General features: G+C 45.2%; 1 protein-coding gene across 2 annotated transcripts in view; it reads right to left on the minus strand.

Moving 5' to 3' along the window:
* The window catches only part of HR (HR lysine demethylase and nuclear receptor corepressor), a 394,390-nt gene extending 386,944 nt beyond the window's left edge, over positions 1-7,446 (minus strand). The window contains exon 1 of one of the 2 annotated variants that reach the window (XM_086943684.1): positions 7,332-7,446. The gene's annotated coding sequence lies outside the window, so the exon portion shown is untranslated. The remainder of the gene's footprint in view (positions 1-7,331) is intronic. The other variant, XM_086943683.1, reaches the window with a different exon arrangement.
* Positions 7,447-9,754: the final 2,308 nt, after the last annotated feature.

Raw genomic sequence — 9,754 nt, forward strand, 5'->3', positions numbered from 1 at the left:
TTCTTTCTTTCTTTCTTTCTTTCTTTCTTTCTTTCTTTCTTTCTTTCTTTCTTTCTTTCTTTCTTTCTTTCTTTCTTTCTTTCTTCCCACTTTTTTCTTTCTTACCCTCCATACCCAACCCATTTCTTTTCTTTTCCCTCCACTTTCTTCTGACCTCTCACTTTTCACATTCACTAATTTCTTGCCTGCTGCCCTCCCTCTTACTCTCCCACACTCCTTCCTTTTTCCTTCCTTCTACGCTTTTTTTTTCTTACAACCATGTAGCTCTCCCTCTTTCTTAATCCTTCTTTTATTTCCTTATTTCTTGCCTTTGCTTTGCCTCTTCTCGAATATTCTTTATTAATTCGGTGCAGCGCATTTCCCATGTTCTCCTCTCCAAGGACCCCTCCCCATCGCTCTTATGATTACCTCCTCTCCTCAGGTCTTCTCACTCATTCCCTTCTTTCTTCTCTCCTCACGTCTGCTCGCAGCTCACATTATCCCTCTATTCGCTCATTCCTCATTTCTTTCTCATCAATCAGACCATGTCTTTCCTCGCTTCACACACCCCTCTCTATTTTCTATGCAGTCGGTCTTCCCTTCTACGCACTTCTTTTCCCCAACTCTCTCACACTCTCTCCGTGCCCGTCCCTCCTATTTACTCGGCCTCCTGTCCGCCCTTACTTTCTTGTCCACATCCAACCGTCGGTCGTGAAGCCTCCGACCCCGACCAGTTTATTCCTACCCTCGCTGTGATTTCCCGCCCGAATTCTCTCCTGACCCCTCTCCCGGGCCTCGCCGTTCCTCTGAAGGAACTAGTCTGTCCCAGACACAAGGGCCCAGTTGGTCCCCAGCTTTATATTTGCTGGCTCGGAGCTGCTTCTCAGCCCCTTCTCTCGGTTCTTTCTAGAAGACGGGCTTTCGCTCCCCGTGCAGCTGATATTACAACTCGTTGGGTAAATGCACCTGTTGCACAACTATCGTCAATTCGTAGTTCACGTGTTCTAATCCCAGGAGGTCCGATTTAGCCTTCTAGCCATATGGGGATGCGAGAGTGTGAAATGAGTACCACATATATAGGTAACAATGTCACCCGAATTACAGAGACCAAGGATTTGGGCAAAAAACGCTCGGAAACCTTTATCACTCGGCTTTGCATGTGTGTCTTTCCCTTTTATGCCCCCAGTTATTCCATGCCCTGGTCCCGTCTTTGGGTTGACCTTTCACTCTCTGCATCTCTATTTTACCCATGCTGATTTCTTTCATATTCTTTACCCCCTTCCTTTTGTACCTATACATAGTTGTTACGCCTTTCTTCTCTCTCTACACACACATTTCCTCTCTCCTTTGTTTTTCTCTTCTTCTCTGCCCTCATTTCTACATTTCATTCTTTTATCTTTCTCTTTATTCTTCTTTCCTTTCACCTGCTCTTTTATATTTACTCTTTCTCCCCTTTCTTCCAGAGTTATTTATTTTTTATTTTCACGTTTCCTTCACTTCTTTCACGTTTCTTCCCTTCTCTCCTTCCCACGTTCGCCTCTATACAATAATGTATCTTCTTGTTGTATATTAACACGTTATGTTTTTAATCGTAATTTCTGCTGTTTCTTTCTCTCTCACATGTTCCCCATCTATCCCTTTCCTTCCTTCGTTGCATCCCTATTACCTCATTCATTTGTCTTCTCTCTCTTTTTCTCGATTTTTTGTATCTTCCCCTACTTGCTCCCTTTATGGCCCACTCTTCTTAATGTTATTTTCTTTTTTCTCCTTCCATGAACCATTCTATAATTTTGTTGCTCTTTCTTTTTGGTTTCAGGACTTTTTATAATGTATTTTTCTTCACTCCCATTTTTCTTTACTTTTGCCACTTTATCATATGTGCCCTTAACTCTCTCTATCCTGCCATACTTTCTCTTGTGTTTCTCTTTAAAAAGCCAGCCTACAGTGCTGTTTTTCTTTCCCTTATTCTCTTACTCTCTCCTGTGCATTTTCACTTTTTTCTCTCCTCTCTATTCCCTTTTATTTTTCAATTTCTTTCTTTGTCTTGTCAGTTATGTTTCTTTCAGTTTTATCTTTCTTCATTCCCTCATTCCCCATCCAAAATGCCTTTTTTTTACTTCCCTGCCTCGTCGCTGTATCATTTTTCTCCTATTGATACACTTATAAACCTTTCTTACTCTTATTTCTGTATTTTATCTTTAATCTGCTTTTTTCCCTATCTCTTTTTCTATTTGTATTGCTCTTTCTTCTCCTTTCAGAGCTACATCTATTTCTTTCTTCTCCTTTCAGAGCTAAATCTATTTTTTGTACTTGTTCTCCTCATTTGCCCTTCTCCTGTTCCTTCTTTATTTTCTTTAGTCGTTTTATCTCTCATCATTTCCTGTGGCCCCATATCTTTCTCTTTAATTGTCTTCTTTCTGTCTCTTTACTTTTCTTAAGTTTTTCCATTTCCTTTATTCTTCTCCTTCCCTGCTTTTTTACTGTTTGTCTTCAAGTTTTCTTCTGTCGCCTCCACTTACCTCTCTACATTTCTCTAGCTGTCTCTCTTTCTCTCTTCATAGAGTCAATCTGTTTACTTTCTGTTCACCAGTTATTTGTCGCTCGCTCCCTCTTCATTTTTTTTCAATCTTTATTTTCCTTTTAATTCTCTAGCTATATCGTTTCTCTATTTGCTTGTATCCTCTAGTGCATTTCTTAGTTCAATATTTTCCATCTTTGATCTCTTCCCAATATGTTCTCTTATTTTCTTCTTCTCTTTCTCACTTTTTATGATACTTTCCTTTGTCTGTCTCTCTCTCACACACTCCTCTTCACTTATTCCCCTTTTTGCCTATCCTTTGCTCTTTCGGTCCAATCTATATTTTACTCCCCTCTTGCTGTCTTTCAGGATCTTCTTCCTCTCATTTTATGTTACTCTTCTCTTTCTTCTTCCTTTTCCAGCCCTCTTGTATGTATTTCCACTTTACTCTTTCTTATTTGCCCCTCGTCGTCTGTATTTTCCTTCATTGTCTTCTCTCTTTTTCTCATCAATACCTCCATCCTCACCATTTTTATATATCACCCTTCTTTTCAACTGTTTCCTCCATTTTTTTCTTTATTTTCTGTCTTTTACAACTCTGTCTTGCCACACCCATGTCTATATTTCTTTCACTTTCTTCTCTCCCTTTTGCTTCTTTACTCAACTTTCCCCTCTCTCCATTCTGTCATTGTCTTGTCCTAGTATTCCTCCTATACCTCTTAGTTTGAACTGTCTTTATGCATGCTTCTTTCCTTCTCTCTTTCCATATACAAGTTTGCTTTCTTACAACTTTCTCGCTTTTCTTCCCTCGTTGTATTTCCTTTTCACTGCTTCTTCCTCCTTTCTTTACATGACTATTAATGGCCTCTGCCTCCCCTATCCCTCTAGGCTTCTCGTTTTTTCTGTCTGTTCCTTGTTGATCTTTTAATTCCTTTCTTTCTGTCTCTCACTCCACTCTATTATGCCTTTCTGTGGTGTTTGTTTTTCACGTTCTTCCCTTTTGTCTTGCCACAAGTTTTTTCTACCTGTTTTATCTCTGTTTCTCTCTCCCCTCTAATTCGTCTTCCTTTTTCCCACCTTGTATTTCTTCCATAGCCTTTTCTTGCCTATTTTCTCTCTCATTCGTACCCTTATACCTCTATCTTTTCCACACTACCTTTTCCATAAGTTATTCAATAGGTATTTGTCTTTCCTTACACTCATCTTTAACTACTCTCCTCGATTTGCATTATTTCTTCTGTATAATGAATGTCTTTACTTTTCTTCTCCCATTATTTCATTTTCTTTTCTGTCGTTTCTTGCCCCTGTGTATTTCCCTTGAATACATTTTTAGCTCCAGGCCCTGTATTGTCTTTTTTCTTTACTTTCCTTGTTAAGCTCTCACTGTCTCTATTTTCTATTTCCTCTTCTCTGTTATTTCCCTTCCTTGTCTTGGTGCTTTCTATACATTTTCTTTTTGTTCCTTCTTCCTTTTCTGATCTTTCCATGCCTTATTCACCCATAAATGTATTTTTGTTCCTCTTATTTTTTCTCTCCTTTCCATGTCATATTCTCTATGTTGTCTTGTTTCTTCTACTCTCATCTACCATTCCCCTTTCTTATTACTGTCTGTATATTTTAGCTTTCATATTCCACTTTCTTCTTTCCTTGTCTTGTTCCCACCTCTATATTTCCTCTTAATATTCTTCTATGTCGTTAAACTGTTCTCTTGTTTAGATTTTCTTCCCTCCTGTTTTCTCTCCTTTCCTTCTCTTGTCTATCTTTCATTGCCCTTTCTTTTTTCTTAACTATTTGTTCCCCTCTGTATTTTTTCACTTCTCCTTTCCTTCTTTCTTTTCTCTTTGTCCATTGACTTGACCCCTCTGTATATTTGCCCTTTCCTTTTTCCTCTTATTCTGTTGGTCCCCTGCCTTTCTTCTTTTTCTCTCATTTTCTTATCTTTTTCAACTGCTAAAGTTGCTCATCCTTTTATATTTTCTGCTCACTGTATTTTTCTTGCTCATGCCTTTTCTCTTCTTTCCTTGTCCCATGTCTGTGTACTTTTGTTTTTCTTTCTTTTCTATAACTCATTCTCCCCATGTGCATTTTCTTTCCTCATTCTTCTCCTTTCCTTAAGCTCTTCCCCTCTTTGTGTTTCACTTTCCTCTTCTCATTTCTCTGCTGTGCTTGTTTTTCTCTTCTCTATCCCTCTCTCCTGTCGTGTTCCTTAACATGGTGCAGTGGCTTTTCATTACCTTTCCTCTCATGCCTCGTCATCTATTCTTTACGGATTGCTTTTTGTCCCTCTCTCTGTCATCTCACTTTGCCTCATCTTCTGTATTGTCTCAACCCCTCCATTCTGTCAATCTCTCTGCCAGTTTTACCCCATACTCCGCTTTCTCTCAAACACTTGTTCTTCTCTCCCAATAATCATTCTTCTCCCACTTCCCTCTGTCATATACATTGTTCTTTCTCTTCTCTGGCGTCTTCTGCTCTCTCCTTGACCAAGTCTCCTTTTTCTCAGCTCCAGACTCCTTCGTTTTCCTCTAGTTTGTTTGCATTTTTTCTTCCTTTTCTCCACAATCCCTGCGTGTCTCTTTTCTCAAGTTAATGGGTCATTTCTCCCTATCTCCCATTTCTCCCTATCCATCCCAGTTTTCCACTCATTCTGTCCTTCCTCTGTTCCTCTCACTGTTTCTCCGTCTCCTTCCATTCTCTTCCTCTCCTTCCCTTTTTGTCTCCTCTCCCCTTCACTGCCCTAATACCCACTCTGAAGCAACTGATGCCCAATAAAATCCACTTCTGCCCCTCTGCACTTCTTGCTGCCCCATCCTTCATCTTACTGGTCGGTTTTCTCGCTTTCCATCTCCGTCCCACGCTGTGCCACGCATTCTTTCCATCTTTCCTTCACCAACCTGCTCTCCCTTTTCCACAATCTCTACCCTCCTTTGTCAGATTCCTCATTTTCCTTATCATATGACTTAGTTGCTCGCTTTTCTCTGATTTTCTTTCCATTTCTCTCCCCTTTGGTCATTTCTCTTCCCTTTCACTCTCTCCTTCGTCCCTCCTGGTCCTATCAGGTCTCTCTCATTACTATGATCCTCTCCTCTTTTTTTCATCCTTCCTCTGTCTCTTACTTCCATTATCCATACCCTTCGTATCCTTATCTTCCTCCTCTGCTCCTGTTGTTTATTTTCATCTGTCATGTTGACTCTTTCCTTCCTACGCTCCACTACTAATTTTCTCTTTTCTTCTGTTGCTTCTCTCTCTCGTTCTGTAGGTCTTCTCGCTGTCAAGTTAACCTTCCTTCATTTCTTTCCTTGTGTCTCCCCTTCCCCTGTTACTCCATTTTCTCTCCTTCTTCCACTCACCTACGTTCATTACTCTTTCCTCAACTGCGTATGTTCTTGTCTTGTTTTCTATCCTTACAGTACTCTTGCTTTTCACATTCGGCTTCTCCCCCCCAACACACAACGCTCATTTCATTCTATCTCACCTTTTTTCGAGTCTCTCCTTTTCTCTCACACTTTTCTTTTCTTATTCACTGCTCTCTTCATTATTCTCCTCACTTCCCCTCAGTCCTTTCATTTCCTGGTGGTCTCTCACACCTTAATGAAACCGCTCTCCCCTTTCCCGCATTTCTTCCCTACCCTACTGCTTTTCTTTATTCAGTAAGGAGTTTTGTATAGCGCCGCGTGTTTCCTTTCGGTAATCTCAAAGCGCTTGCGTTCCTAGCCTCATTTCTTCACTTTTTCTCATGTTCACTTCATCCGGACTCACCTTCTGCCATTTCTCTCTCCCTTTTCCCGCTTCTTCAAATGTCTCAGTCATCATGTCCTCGCTCTTTTCTACGTTACTCTCTCCCATCTCCCCCTTCATTCCCACACTACCTGTCCCACTTACCGCCACGACTCCACTCTTTTTCTCTCTCATTCTACACTTGTCGCTCCTTTCTCACTCCTTCCTACGAGCATTTCACCCAATCTCATCTTCCTTTATTTCTCTCCACTTTTCTCTTTATGCTCCTAACCTACTTTTCTCTCATTCCTCCATAAATCGCCTCCGTTTGCTTCATCACTGTCCTGTTTTCCCCTCTTATTGATCTACTTATTTCCTCACTCCTTCTTGTCTTGTTACCACCGGACTCACCCTTACTGTGTTTTCTCCTCTTCTCTCTATTGGTTGCCTTCCTATCCTTTCTTCTGTCTCTTTTCCCACCTCATTCTCCTCTCTGCTTCAACTTCTCACGTTCTCTCTTCTCTCCCAGTCTCACTTTGCCTCTCTTTAGCGTTCGCCTGCCTTCGCTCCTCTCCCATCCAGTGTCTTACATCTTTAGATCATCATGCTTCTTCTCTCTCGCCTCTACTCCCTTCTTTCGCTCTTTTCCTACCTTCTGCCTATTTCCTCTGATTCTTTCCTCTTCTTCTTTCCTCTTCTCCAAACTCCTTTCTCGGCGCGATGAGCCCTTATGTCCCCGCATCTTTTCTTCCTCTCCCTGTCTCTGCTTCTTTCCATTCGTCCCCGCGCCTTCCTTTCCCGTTCATTCCCTCAGACTCCTTCCTTCATTCCTCCCGCATCGCCCTTTCCGTCTCCCTTTCTCCTTCTTTTATATCTTCCCTCTGCTCCCTCTTTACCCCTTCCATTCTTTTCTAACCCCATCATCCACTTGAGCCCTCTTCCCTTCTTCCCGCCGCCCTCCTTTCTACCTCAGATGACCCCCTCGCTCCATCGCTCTCTTCTGCCGCGTCCCTAAATTATCCGAAATTAAGCAGCGAGCACCACACCGGCGGAAAGAGGGGGCAAATTCACCCTGACAAGCGTTTCAAATGAAATGAATGTTGGGCTCAGCCCTTACCTGCGATGCGGCGCGGCGGCGGAGGGACGAGGGTGTGCGGGGAGAGGAGCCCCCTCGGCCCCCACACCGAGCCCGGCTCCGGTCTCTGCCCCCTCCCCGGTGCTCCCCAGTCTCCTCCCTGCTCCCTGTCCCTACCCCCGCCCCGGTGCTCCGGTCCCCGCCCCCCTCTCGTCTGCTCGTCCCTCCCTGGCAGTGTCTGCCGAGGGCACCGGAGGACACATCCCGCCCCCGCCCGGGGCTGCTGGGAATTAGGCTGAGAGCCCGGGGAGCCCTGGCACGGCCGGGGCTGGAGGGGTGAGAGCGCACGGAGCGCGGTCCCTCCTCCCCCCAGAACTAGTGCATGGGGGGGTCAGACCGGCGCCGCCTCCCCCACACCTCCCGGTGCCCCCTCCACCTACACAGATGGTAACGAGCGCAGTAGTTCATTCTGGTGCGTAGTTTCAGGATTTCAGCGCTCCGACCTCTTAATAAAACTGCACTAGCCGCTCTGGAAAGACTCCCGCGAGACTCCCTACCAACAGACCCAGGGCACGAACATCAAACCAGCCCCCACATCCCACCGAAAGCTAAAGCACCCAAACTATCATCCACATGTGAGAAACGCACCCCCTGGTAAGTTCTCATACATGTCCGAAACCACTTCAATGCACGGTGTACACCCCTCCTTCGAGCATGACCACCAACAAGTGCTGGCAGCAGATACACAGAGTAAGTGCCATCAACACCCACATGATCCGACGGAGACGCCAGTAAGGTCAACTCCCAACCAGCCCCCGCGCGCATGCACGCTCCCTCGAACCAGCCCCATTCTCTAGTCAAAGTCGATCTAAGAAGTACACACACTCAACCAAAATAAGACCCATTAACACCTACTTTCCAATATCCCGTGTGACTGAGTAAACCCAACCCCCATATCTACCCACCCTCTCCCAAACAAACCTTACTATCAGCACAGATTACCCCATAGCCAGTTCACCACAACATGCAACCAAAGCAATACCACCCAATACTCAGTTTTAAGGTACACCAACGTCCTGAACAACCATCTGCAATAACCCCCTCGCCCAAGCAATATCCATAGTGACTCCACCTTCAAACAAGAGCAAACCACCAAACGGACTGACATCGAGGCAAGCTCTTCCCAAGCTACTCATTGCCTAAAAATAAAATAACACCTTTCTACGCTCACAGCTAAAGGAGACCACCCTATGTCCGAGCATCACCCCTACAAGCACCTACATCTGTGCAAGGTCAAACCCAGGAGGCCCCCATGTCCAAGCAAGCTCTCCCCCATAGCACACATCAACACCCACTGCCAACGATGGTCACCCCCACATCTGGCCAAAATCCCACACAGGTGTATGGCCACGCATTAGCAGCCCCAAGAGCAAACAAGCTCCTCTCAACTATTTCCCACATGCAATAAAAACACTGATCCACACCTTTACCAACAAAGACTTCCCCAACCAGTCCCAAAAGCCAAGCAAAATAACCCTGTGAACACCCACATCTGAATGAGAACACCCCATCCATTCCCCATATCCAACCACAATGCCACCTGCCACGATCCACATCCAGTGGAGACTGCCCCAGCAACCGACTTACCTGCACAACACCCCAGAGAGCACCTCGCCCAAAGAAAGCCAGCCCCAACCACCCATCAAGCTGTCCTCAACCAGTCTCCATTTCCAAGCAAACTATTTCCCAACCAGCCCCCCCCCCCCACACACACAATGAAAAAACCAACCCTCAACAGCCATGGAGGAAGACACCCAATAGGTTTGTGTCCGACTCCGAGCAATACTCTATTGAGCCACAACTTCCATGCAAGGACCCCCACACACACCTGTCCTGTAGTCAAGCACTTTCAACATTCCACAGCATACAAGACGGTTCTTCACCAACCAGAGGTGCAACTAGAGCCAAATTTCGGGGGGGGGGGGAGGGGGCTTTGGGGGGGGGGGCTGAACCTTTAATCAGTAGGCAGAGTGGAGCTGCAGGGGCCTCCAACAAGGGGTGAAACAACTGCAAGGCCTAATTAATATTTAAATGGTCTTTTAAAGACCTGTGAAACGTTCGGGTGCGGCTCTGTGTGCCCGGGATCTGTCTCATCCCGGGCTGCCACACACGACTGGGGAGGGGGGGGGGGGGGGCTGAAGCCCGGTGAGTCCAATGGGTGTTGCGCGCCTGTCACCAACCATCCCCACACCGAAACAAGCTCTACCCTTCTTCTCCCACATTCAAACAAGACGACCCCGAGTAGCCCCATGGACTTCCACCCACAAGCCCACGCATGCACAAGGCACCTCCACACAACCCCTACAAATACTAAGCTCCCCACAACAAGCTCCTGCATACAAAGGTTTTCCCCAAACACCACCCGCTTGCAAATAAGACAACCCTAACGCCACCACACCACAGGT

The sequence above is a fragment of the Lissotriton vulgaris genome, chromosome 11 (assembly GCF_964263255.1).
Source record: "Lissotriton vulgaris chromosome 11, aLisVul1.2, whole genome shotgun sequence".
In the NCBI taxonomy this organism is placed as follows: Eukaryota; Metazoa; Chordata; class Amphibia; order Caudata; family Salamandridae; genus Lissotriton; species Lissotriton vulgaris.